Here is a 12,012-nt window from a genome sequence, read left to right as displayed (position 1 = left end):
GTAGGGGTGCAACGGATCAAAAAACTCACGGATTGGATCGTTCCTCGGATCAGAGTCACGGATCGTATTATTTTTCGGATCAGCAAATAATAATTGAATTTGCAAAAACCTGTGAAAATTCCACCACCATATAGTCCCCACTGTAATATCCACAATCTCCCCCACTGTAATATACATCTCCCCCACTGTAATATCCACAATCTCCCCCACTGTAATATTGGCTGAGTATGGCTGGGTACGGCTGAGCATGGCTGAGTATTGCAGAGTATGGCTGGGTATCGCAGAGTATTGCAGAGTATGGCTGGGTATTGCAGAGTATGGCTGGGTATGGCAGAGTATTGCAGATTATGGCTGGGTATGGCAGAGTATTGGCTGGGTATGGCAGAGTATTGGCTGGGTATTGCAGAGTACTGGCTGGGTATTGGCTGGGTATTGCAGGGTATTGGCAGGGTATTGGCAGGGTATTGCAGGGTATTGGCAGGGTATGGCTGGGTATGGAAGAGTATTGGCTGGGTATGGCAGAGTATTGGCTGGGTGTGGCAGAGTATTGCAGAGTATTGGCAGGATATTGCAGAGTATTGGCAGGGTATTGCTGGGTATTGCAGAGTATTGGCAGGGAATTGCTGGGTATTGCAGAGTATTGGCTGGGTATTGGCTGGGTATTGGCAGGGTATGGCTGGGTATGGCAGAGTATTGGCTGGGTATGGCAGAGTATTGCAGAGTATTGGCAGGGTATTGGCAGAGTATTGCAGAGAATTGGCAGGGTATTGCAGAGTATTGGCAGGGCATTGCTAGGTATTGCAGAGTATTGGCAGGGAATTGGCAGGGTATTGCAGAGTATTGGCAGGGTATTGCTGTGTATTGCAGAGTATTGGCAGGGTATTGCTGGGTATTGCAGAGTATTGGCAGGGTATTGGCAGAGTATTGGCAGGGTATTGGCAGAATATTGGCAGGGTATTGCAGAGTATTGGCAGGGCATTGCTAGGTATTGCAGAGTATTGGCAGGGAATTGCTGGGTATTGCAGAGTATTGGCAGGGTATTGCTGTGTATTGCAGAGTATTGGCAGGGTATTGCTGGGTATTGCAGAGTATTGGCAGGGTATTGGCAGAGTATTGGCAGGGTATTGGCAGAATATTGGCAGGGTATTGCAGAGTATTGGCAGGGTATTACAGAGTATTGGCGGGGTATTGCTGGGTTTTGGCAGGGTATGGAGGGAATTCCATCCATCTCTCCCCTCCACTGTACAGATTAGTACAGAGAGGGGAGAGAGAAACCGACATGCGGATTTGTTTACAAGTGATCGCTCCATCGGAGCGATCACATTGTAAACGGCCTGGGTGTAGAAAGATGGCCTCCGCTTCGGAGCTAGGCCGAAGCCGCGGCCTTTCCTAAGGCCGAGACAGCGGAGTGCTCTGCAGATCGCGGCATGTGCAGATCCAAGCGGGGTGACCCGTTCGGATCACGGATCGGTGACGATCCGTTGCACCCCTATTGTCCAGGGTGTATACCAACTGATACATTTGGAGTCAGGAAGGATTTTTTCCCCCTTTTGGACATTGCTGACTTTATTATTTTTTGCCTTCCTCTGGATATATGCATAGCGTCACCTGATCAGAACTATTACGCTGTCCAGTGTTTAATACTTTATAATATGTCTGCATATTGGCTGGGGATGCCAAAAACTACTGTTAGCCATTTACCTCGGATGCAGAGACTAATGCCTCGTACACACAATCTGATTCTCCGACGGGACATTTTGGATGTCAAGCTGTTGACGGAAAATCCGTCCGTGTGTATGGTCCCGTCCATCTGACAATTGTTGTCGGACTTCCTGTCAACAAATATTGGCTAGCATGTCTTCAAATTTTTTCGCCAACAAATGTGTATTGTCGGATTTTCCGATAGCGTGTACACAAGCCCGTCGGACAAAAGTCCAAAGTACAAACACGCAAACTAGCGTTTGTAATGGAGAATTAACATAGGAGACGCGGCAAATTATGAAATGTCCAAATGCAGCGCACAATTCTCTTCTTCTTTAATGGGATAATAATGAAGCTGCTTTGCTGGTGATACTGATGGAGTTTTTGCAAACAAATTTTCAAAGGCTTTTTTTTTTTTCTAGTGATATCAAAAATAATATTATTATGTTTTTTTTTTTTTTTTGTGCAAGTTACCACAACACCATTATCCCGTAGTTTTTAAGATCAAAGATACAACTATGTTAGTGTCCCTTGTTAATTTTACATTGTATTTTTTAAAATGTAACTGCCTACTCCCAAACTGTCATTTGAAGTAAAACACACAGCCAAGTATTATTCTCCACAATTTTTTTATTGTGCATTAAAAAAAGTAAAAATTAGACATGCTATCTGCCAATAGAACTTAACCAATAAGTGCATTCTATGCATCCAAAAATATACCAAATATGCCAAATCAAATCATTATTATTCAACCAAAAAAATAATGTCAAAGCAATAACTCCAAGGCCAATAATAACACGTTATCTCCTCCGATTCCGCAACATGGCTGGTTGACGAGCGGCTGTTCAGAAACAAACTGAAAAGCACGAAATGAAAAACGCGAAAAGAAAAATGCAAATCAACACTCACCAAACTTTTACTAACACGAAATTAGCAGAAGGAGCCCAAAGGGTGGCGCCAAAGAGCTGAAAAACCACGTAGTACGTCTAGTCTAGTCTAGTACTTCACTACGTTCGTAATTGTTGGCCAACATTTGTGTGACTGTGTGTATGCAAGACAAGTTTGGGCCAACACCTTTCGGAACAAAATATCACGGTTTTGTTGGCGGAAAGTCCGATCGTGTGTACAAGGCATAACAGTTCCAGCTAGTGTACAGTGTAAGGATCTAGATGCTCACTCTCCTTTTCATTTCATCTCATCCATTCACAAAAGGCAATGTACTCTTTGCATACAAGCATTCTATGAATGGATGGTGAGAGAGGAGGGGCAGATAAAACTATACCAGAACCATATCTGAGCATTCAACAAACTACCCGACCGCCCCCCCCCCCTGCGGGGGCGCAAACAGACCACCTGACCCCAAAGGTGGGTGGTACTCACACGGGCCCTTGGCAGTGATACAGAGATGACACATGCAGAGCCGATAATGGAGGCCACGTTCGTAACATCCTCCCTGCCCCAGTACCAGCCAATACAATCGCTTCTCCTCTCGGCCAATCACGCTGCTCCTGATTGGCTGGGAAGAGAAGTAGGCAGTCAATAGCGAATATTAATTCACTATTGTCACACAAGTAGGTGCGCTCGGGGCACAGTGCTCTTTTTTGAACGAATTAGACCCTCAGGCTCTAATCATGTGCTTAAAAAAAAAAAAACATTGGAATCCATGCGTACTGCGCAAAGCATGTAGATTAGGGGACCGGGGGCATAGATAAGGGGGGCGGCTCCCCATATGGAGCGGCCGCCACTGGGAACAACCTATTTAGTTCTGCCACTCACCAAAACTTTGGACCAAACAGGGTGCTCCCTGAACCCGAAGCCCATCCCCAATCAGAACTTTTATGTCGTCTGGTGATTACCTATTGCTTATAAAATGTCTTTTCACTGAATACAAGGTGTTCTGTGAATAGACAGGGGGGGTGAGGTGGCTGAATGATGGAATCTCCCTGAGTGTAGACCGACTGCCATCCTTGTAGTCAGGAAATGATTTTTTTCTCCTCTCAGACTGGACTAGCTTGTCTTAAAAGAGAAGTATGGGTTTGTTTGTTTTTTTTCTAATCATACTTACCTAGGTGGATGCATCATCAGTACGATGCTGCATCTGTCCCCCAGGGCCTCTTCAATGAAAACTGAGCGATTGAACACCGCTGATCGCTTGGGTTCTGACAGGTCCCCAAAGGCTGTCAGTCAGTAGTGGCTGGCTCAGGCTCTGAGTGGCTCGCAGAGAGGCTGAGCCGGGTGTCAGTCCCGGCACCTGGTGGATCCCAACTTCCATTGTCGTGATGACGCTGTGCAAAACGAATCGTGGATCCATAGGAGAAATACAGCTAAAAGAGTTTTGGCTATACTTCTCCTTTAAGGTTTTTTTTTGCCTTCTTCTGGATCTTCTGGTGATTACTTATTGCCTATAATTTTTACCATAATCCATTTTTAAAAATAAACCAATGTTTTCATATTTCTTTTGCTTTGGGCTTAAAAGTAAACTATGGCCAAAGCTTTTTTGACCATCCTGCTCATGTGGGGAGAGCACCTATTTCTGTACTCCTGTGACCCAGATTTAGCCGATAGCAGGCTAAATTCTGCTGTCGGCTTATCAGCTCCAGGCTCTGCAGGGATCCCGAATATAATGTCGGGATCCACCCAGAGCCCTGACCAGCAGCTGGCTTCCACCCCCTCCACAGCCGCTCCCACTCCCTCCACATCCTGGCACTCCAGTGAGCACTGGAGGGGAAGAGCAGAGGGCCAGAGAGAGACTGATGGTCACCACTCTCAGCTCTGTGGAACTGAGCAATCAGCGGTCATGCCATCATTCGGTTCTAGGTCTTAGAGCCGGTGGGGGACAGATGCAGCATCAGATCAATTCCAAATGCAGCCAATATCGCTGTTTTCCTATGCATATGCGTGGTAAAGCGGCACCCCGGCGCATCCCTGGGCACAATACAGCGGAAGGGCTAATGCGCGTGCGCAATTCAGCAAAGCGGCCAATGCGCATTCACAATTCAGCGAAACGGCTAATGCGGGTGCGCAATTCAGCGGAGCGGCGAAAGCTCCTACGCAATTGCCGGCGCACAACCCGAGCATCCCACTGCCTATAAAAGCCACTCTGTGTCATGGCCAAGTTGCTGGTTTGTCTTTCAGCTTCCAGTGTGTTCCCTGCTTGTATCCTGATTCTTGATTACCCGTTGTGACCCGGATTGACCTTGACATACGCTGATCTCTTCCTGCATCTGACCTTCGGCTTGCCTCTCTGACCTCGCTACTTGCCTCCTGTGTTTGACCCTCGGCCTGTCTACGGAATATCACTTCCTATCTCCAGTGATTGACCCCCTCCCTGCTCCCAGACTCTGCTATTTGTCTCCAGTGCTTGACTCCTGGCTTGCTCACAGACTTTGCCTCCAGTTACCTGTGTTTGACCCTCGGCCTGTTTTACAGACTTCCTATCAGTCTTCATCATTTAATCATCAGTCTGTTTACAGACCTGCTATCAGTCTCCAACAGAAGACTGTTCTGCCTATCTAAGAGACTCTTGCCAGTCATCGGTGTTTGACCCCTGGCCTGTTGTTGGACTAGCTGCTCACCAACTTCCTGAGCTTCGGCATCTCCCAGTCCTGCACAGCTGTCTCCTTCCCAGTGACCTTCACGCAAGACCTGCCCTGCCTGCTGGTGACTCGTGCCTCTTTGTGCCCTTCACCCCCTGTACCATCTCCAGGAGTGGAGTGCGCTTAGTCGCAAGAGGTTACCGTTCTCAGCATCTCGGCCTCGGTGAGTACCCATATCTGACATTTCTTAATATATCTCAAACAGGAAAATACCAGATTGTGGCTATTAGATGGAGCCGATGATCAGTGAAAACTTGAAATGCGGCCGAAACATATTGGGCGAAAATGGTGTTATGGGAATTTTGCCGATCAGAGAAAAAGGTGCCGATAATGGTACAGAAAACGCACACAATTTTGCCGTGACTTTACTGCGATTTCGGCACGATTTTACTATGCTTGTGTGTTTTTCCTAGGTCATGTGATGCAAAAACAGCATCAAAAACGGGTGCATTATTAATGCATTCAAGCTGCATTTCAATGCGTAGGTGCGTTTTGGAAGGTTTTTCTTTTAACTAACCAAATTGCGCCAAGCAGGATTTTTAACAGCACAGCATAAGTGCATGTATATTGATTTAGATACATTATATTAATTAAAAAGTTGTCTATAATACAATTCTATGTAGCACCCTGATGTCTAGGCAGGGTTGCTCCTAAATTTACCTGCCAGGTGTACTGGCCTTGGCCAATTCTTAGGCCGCGTACACACGCGCGGACTGTTCGCCCAACCTTGTTCGGCAAACAGTTTGTCAAACAGTCCGCTCAAAATTTGCATGAGCGGACTTGCCCACACACGAGCGGACTGTTTGACGAACAAGGTTGGGCAAACAGTTCGCTCAACTTTTGAAATGAACGGACTCGCCCACGTAAGGAGGAGGCAAATCCGCCCATTTCGAGCGCGCGTACAGGTAGGCGGGGCCCGCGAAGGAGACGTCGCGGGCTCCGCCGCCTGGAATGGGCTTAAAGGGGAACCCCAACGCCGAAAAAAATCGGCGTGGGGGTTCCCCCCAAGTCCACACCAGACCCTTGTCCGAGCACGCTACCCGGCCGGCCAGGAAAGGGGGGCGAGCGAGCGCGCCCCCCCTCCTGAGCCGTACCAGGCCGCGTGCCCTCAACATGGGGGGGTGCCTTGGGGAAGGGGGGGGCCGCGCGGCCCCCCCACCCCAAAGCACCTTGTCCCCATGTTGATGAGGACAAGGGCCTCTTCCCGACAACCCTGGCCGTTGGTTGTCGGGGTCTGCGGGCGGGGGGCTTATCGGAATCCGGGAGCCCCCTTTAAGAAGGGGGCCCCCGGATACCGGCCCCCCACCCTATGTGAATGAGTGTGGGGTACAATGTACCCCTACCCATTCACCTGTGAAATAAAGTACAAATAAAAACACAACACAGGGGGAAAAAATATTTTATTGCACAGACGGGGGTCTTCCGTCTTCGGGGGTCTTCTCGCCGGACTCCTCCGCTATGTGTGTGTAGCTCTTTTGCCAGCGGAGGAGTCCGGCTTTCTTCCTCCCCGCCGCCGGCCTCTTCTTCCGACTTCGGGGGTCTTGTCCCCCTCTTCGGTTCTTCTGCCGGGCCACCGCGCCTGGTCCGGTGGCCCGGTCTTCTGTCGCCGTCTTCCGTTCTTCTGTCGCCGCCTTCGGTTCTTCTGCCGGGCCACCGCGCCTTCTTGTAGCTCTTTTACAGGCGGTGGCCCGGTCTTCTGTCGCCGTCGCCGCCTTCCGTTCGTGTTCTTCTTCTTGTTCTTCTTGTTCTTCTCCTGGAGATGTTGACTCGACGAGCTCTCCGGCCGGAATGCCGGGGACGCGCTGTGCGGTCACTTATATAGTGACAATGGGGCGGGGTCACATGGTATATGTCACATGGGTTGGTCACATGGGTTGATGTCACATGGGGACTATGACATCGTAAGGGGGCGGGGTCACCATGTGACATCAACCCATGTGACATATACCATGTGACCCCGCCCCATTGTCACTATATAAGTCACAGCGCAGGGCGGCTCTGGCATTCCGGCCGGAGGGAGCGACGTGTCAACATCGCCTGGAGAAGAACAAGAAGAACAAGAAGTAGAACACGAACGGAAGGCGGCGACAGAAGACCGGGCCACCGCCTGTAAAAGAGCTACAAGAAGGCGCGGTGGCCCGGCAGAAGAACCGAAGGCGGCGACAGAAGAACGGAAGACGGCGACAGAAGACCGGGCCACCGGACCAGGCGCGGTGGCCCGGCAGAAGAACCGAAGAGGGGGACAAGACCCCCGAAGTCGGGAGAAGAGGCCGGCGGCGGGGAGGAAGAAAGCCGGACTCCTCCGCTGGCAAAAGAGCTACACACACATAGCGGAGGAGTCCGGCGAGAAGACCCCCGAAGACGGAAGACCCCCGGCTGTGCAATAAAATATTTTTTCCCCCTGTGTTGTGTTTTTATTTGTACTTTATTTCACAGGTGAATGGGTAGGGGTACATTGTACCCCATACTCATTCACATAGGGTGGGGGGCCGGTATCCGGGGGCCCCCTTCTTAAAGGGGGCTCCCGGATTCCGATAAGCCCCCCGCCCGCAGACCCCGACAACCAACGGCCAGGGTTGTCGGGAAGAGGCCCTTGTCCTCATCAACATGGGGACAAGGTGCTTTGGGGTGGGGGGGCCGCGCGGCCCCCCCCTTCCCCAAGGCACCCCCCATGTTGAGGGCACGCGGCCTGGTACGGCTCAGGAGGGGGGGCGCGCTCGCTCGCCCCCCTTTCCTGGCCGGCCGGGTAGCGTGCTCGGACAAGGGTCTGGTGTGGACTTGGGGGGAACCCCCACGCCGATTTTTTTCGGCGTTGGGGTTCCCCTTTAAGCCCATTCCAGGCGGCGGAGCCCGCGACGTCTCCTTCGCGGGCCCCGCCTACCTGTACACGCGCTCGAAATGGGCGGACTTTCCGAGCGGGAACAGTCCGCTCATTTCGAAAGTACAGCGGACAAGCCCACACACGGGCGGACTGTTCGCTCAAACACAGTTTCAGCGGACAGTTTTTCGGAATTTCCGAAAGACTTTGTCCGTCCAACTGTCCGCTGAAACTGTCCGCTGAAAGCCCACACACGAGCGGACTGTCCGCCCAAACACTGTTCAGCGGACAAGGTTGGGCGAACAGTCCGCCCGTGTGTACGCGGCCTTAGAGATCAATTGAGTTCACCCTAAGTCTAGGATTGCTGCACTTCTCTCTTCTGTCACTAGATGGCCAGGTATCTGGTGGCATTAGATAAAACAAGGGCATTGCAAGGACAGATTAGGAATGAATGGGGTATCTCAGCCAATGGGCAATTGGGTACCTTGCCCTGCTGGGAGAACCTATATATTTATTTATATATTTATATATATATATTTTTTCAATAGACCCCCCCTATGAGTGGTGTAAAGAGACAATACTGAGAATGGTGAGTGGTTGTCTAAGTATCCAGATGTTTGATCTACAGACAATTGGCCTATGCTTTGAAAGAAAAGAAAAGTATATCTTGAAAAAAACAAAAAAAACCTTCAAAACATAAAACCTGACGTAACCACTTGCCGACCACACGCCGCAGTTATACTGCGACAATGTGGCTTGGCTGCATGAAACGACATAGTGGTACGTCGTTTTAGTGCACTAGTCTGTGTGGGCACGCGCGCGTCCATTGGCCAGCAGGGGGGAGCAAATCAGCGAGTCTGCCGGCGGCCCGTGATCATTCTCCACAAAGACAGAACATGTGAACAAGGCAAATCTCCGTTCTGTCAGGGATGACACAGGATCTTGTCTTCCTGCTATGCAGGAAGATGGATCTCTTTGTTGTCCCAGTCAGACCATCTCCCACAGTGGCAGCCCGTGCACTGTGGGCACACAGGCGCCACCCCCCCATCCATGCGCCCGGCCCCGTTCAGGATGGCGGAAGCATGGATTCCTTTGGCGGGGGTGGAATTTTTTGAAGCACCTGATTAGAGCCAGAGGCTCAAATAGGGTGGGCTCGGGGCGCAGAGAGTGCACCCCGATCCCACCCAATTGTGTGACCATAGCGAATTAATTTTTGCTATTTTCACATTAACCTTCCTCCCCGCCAATCATTGGATGCCTGGTGCTTAGGAAGAGGAGCGAGGAGACTCGCACTGGAGTGGAGGTCGCTGCCACTCTGAGAGGATCTGCTGCAGACAGTGCTGATGGGCACAAATGGCTGCATTTGATGGGCACAAGTGGCTGCATATGATGGGCACAAGCGGCTGCATTTGATGGGCACAAGTGGCTGCATATATTGGACACAAGTGGCTGTATTTGATGGGCTCAGTGGCTGCATATACTGGGCATAAGTGGCTGCATTTGATGGGCTTCAGCAGCTGCATATACTGGGCATAAGTGGCTACATTTGATGGGCAAGTGGCTGCATATGATGGGCACAAGTGACTGCGTTTGATGGGCACAAGTGGCTGCAATTGATGGGCACAATGGATGCGTGTGATGGGCACACGTGGCTGCATATGATGAGCACACATGACTGCGTTTGATGGGCACAAGTGGCTGCATTTGATAGACACAATGGATGCGTGTGATGGGCACACATGGCTGCATATGATGGGCACACGTGACTGCGTTTGATGGGCACAGTGAGCCTGCAATTGATGGGGGGTTCAGTATTTTTCAGTTTGTTTGCCCCCCCCGCAAAAAAATTTGAGCACCAGCCGCCACTGGTCCCCCATACAGTTAGTATGAAACACACCCAGGGAACACAATTAACCCCTTGATCGCCCCTGATGTTAAACCCTTTCCTGCCAGTGACATTTATACAGTTACAGTATCAGTGCATATTTTTAGCACTGATCACTGTAATAATGTCACTGGTCCCAAAAGTGTCAAAAATGTCCGATCTGTCCCCCGCAATGTCGAAGTCCCGCTAGGAATCGCTGATCACTGCCATTACTAGTAAAAAAATAAAAATAAATGCCATAAATCTATCCCCTATTTTGTTGACACTATAACTTTTGCACAAACCAATCAATATACGCTTATTGGCATTTTTTTTAAATCAAAAAACATGTAGCAAAATACATATTGGCCTAAACTGAAGAAGAAATTTGAGTTTTTAAACATTTTATTGGGAATGTTTTATAGCAGAAAGTAAAAAATATTGTTTTTTTTAAAAAATTGTCGCTCTTTTTCGTTTATAGTGCAAAAAATAAAAAAAACCCCAGAGGTGATCAAATCCCACCAAAAGAAAGCTCTACTTGTGGGAAAAAAAATGACATCAATTTTATTTGGGTACAGTGTCGCACGACCGCGCAATTGTCAGTTAACCACTTGACCACTGGGCACTTAAACACCCTTAATAACCAGACCAATTTTCAGCTTTCGGTGCTCTCACATTTTGAATGACAATTACTCAGTCATGCAACACTGGACCTATATGAATTTTTTGTCCTTTTTTTCACACAAATGGAGCTTTCTTTTGGTGGTATTTAATCACCGCTGGGTTTTTTATTTTTTGTGCTATAAAAGAAAAAATACAGAAAATTCTGTAAAAAAATGAATTTTTCTTCGTTTCTGTTATAAAATTTAGCAGATTAGTAATTTTTTCTTCATAAATTTTGGCCAAAATGTATACCACTACATATCTTTGGTAAAAATAAGTACAAATTGGTGGATATTATTTGGTCTTTGTGAAAGTTATAGAGTCCACAAGCTATGGTGCCAATATCTGAAAATTGATCACACCTGAAGTACTGACGGCCTATTTCAATTCTTGAGACCCTAACATGCCAGAAAAGTACAAATACCCCCCAAATGACCCCTTTTTGGAAAGAAGACATTCCAAGGTATTTAGTAAGAGGCATGATGAGTTTTTTGAAGTTGTCATTTTTTCCCACAATTCTTTGCAAAATCAAGATTTTTTTTACTTTTTTTTTTTTTTTCACAAAATTGTCATATTATCAGTTTATTTCTCACACACAGCATATGCATACCACAAATTACACACCAAAACACATTCTGCTATTACTCCCGAGTACGGCGATACCACATGTGTGAGACTTTTACACAGTGTGGCCACATACAGAGGCCCAACATGCAGGGAGCGCCATCAGGCGTTCTGGAGCACCCAGGACAATTCTGACATTTCTCTCCTACATGTAAAAATCATCATTTATTTGCTAGAAAATTACATAGAATCCCAAAACATTATATATGTTTTTTTAGCAAACACCCTGGAGAATACAATGGTGGTCGTTGCAACTTGTTATCTCGCACGGTATTTGCGCAACAATTTTTCGAATGCTTTTTTTTGGAAAAAAAACAGTTTTGTGCTTAAAAAAAAAAAAACACAGTAAAGTTAGCCCAATTTTTACATAATGTGAAAGATGAAGTTACATCGAGTAAATCGATACCTAACATGTCACTCTTCAAAATTGCACAGGCTCGTGGAATGGCGCCAAACGTCGCTACTTAAAAATCCCCATAGGCGACGATTACATTTTTTTTTTACTGGTTATATGTTTTGAGTTACAGAGGAGGTCTAGGGCTAGAATTATTGCTCTCGCTCTAACGTTCGCAGCGATACCTCACATGTGTGGTTTGAACACCGTTTTCATATGTGGGCGGGACTTACGTATGCTTTCGCTTCTGCATGCGAGCACATGGGGACAGGGGCGCTTTAAAAAAAATATATATTTTATTGTTCATTTTACTTTATTTCTTTTAGTTTGACATTTTTTTCCCCAAAAATAA

Source organism: Lithobates pipiens, unplaced genomic scaffold (genome assembly GCF_037356315.1).
Source record: "Lithobates pipiens isolate NorthernLeopardFrog02 unplaced genomic scaffold, aLitPip1_a1.2 Scaffold_16, whole genome shotgun sequence".
NCBI lineage: Eukaryota > Metazoa > Chordata > Amphibia > Anura > Ranidae > Lithobates > Lithobates pipiens.
The sequence above is the reverse complement of the archived record's forward strand: the minus strand, read 5'-3'. Positions refer to the sequence as shown.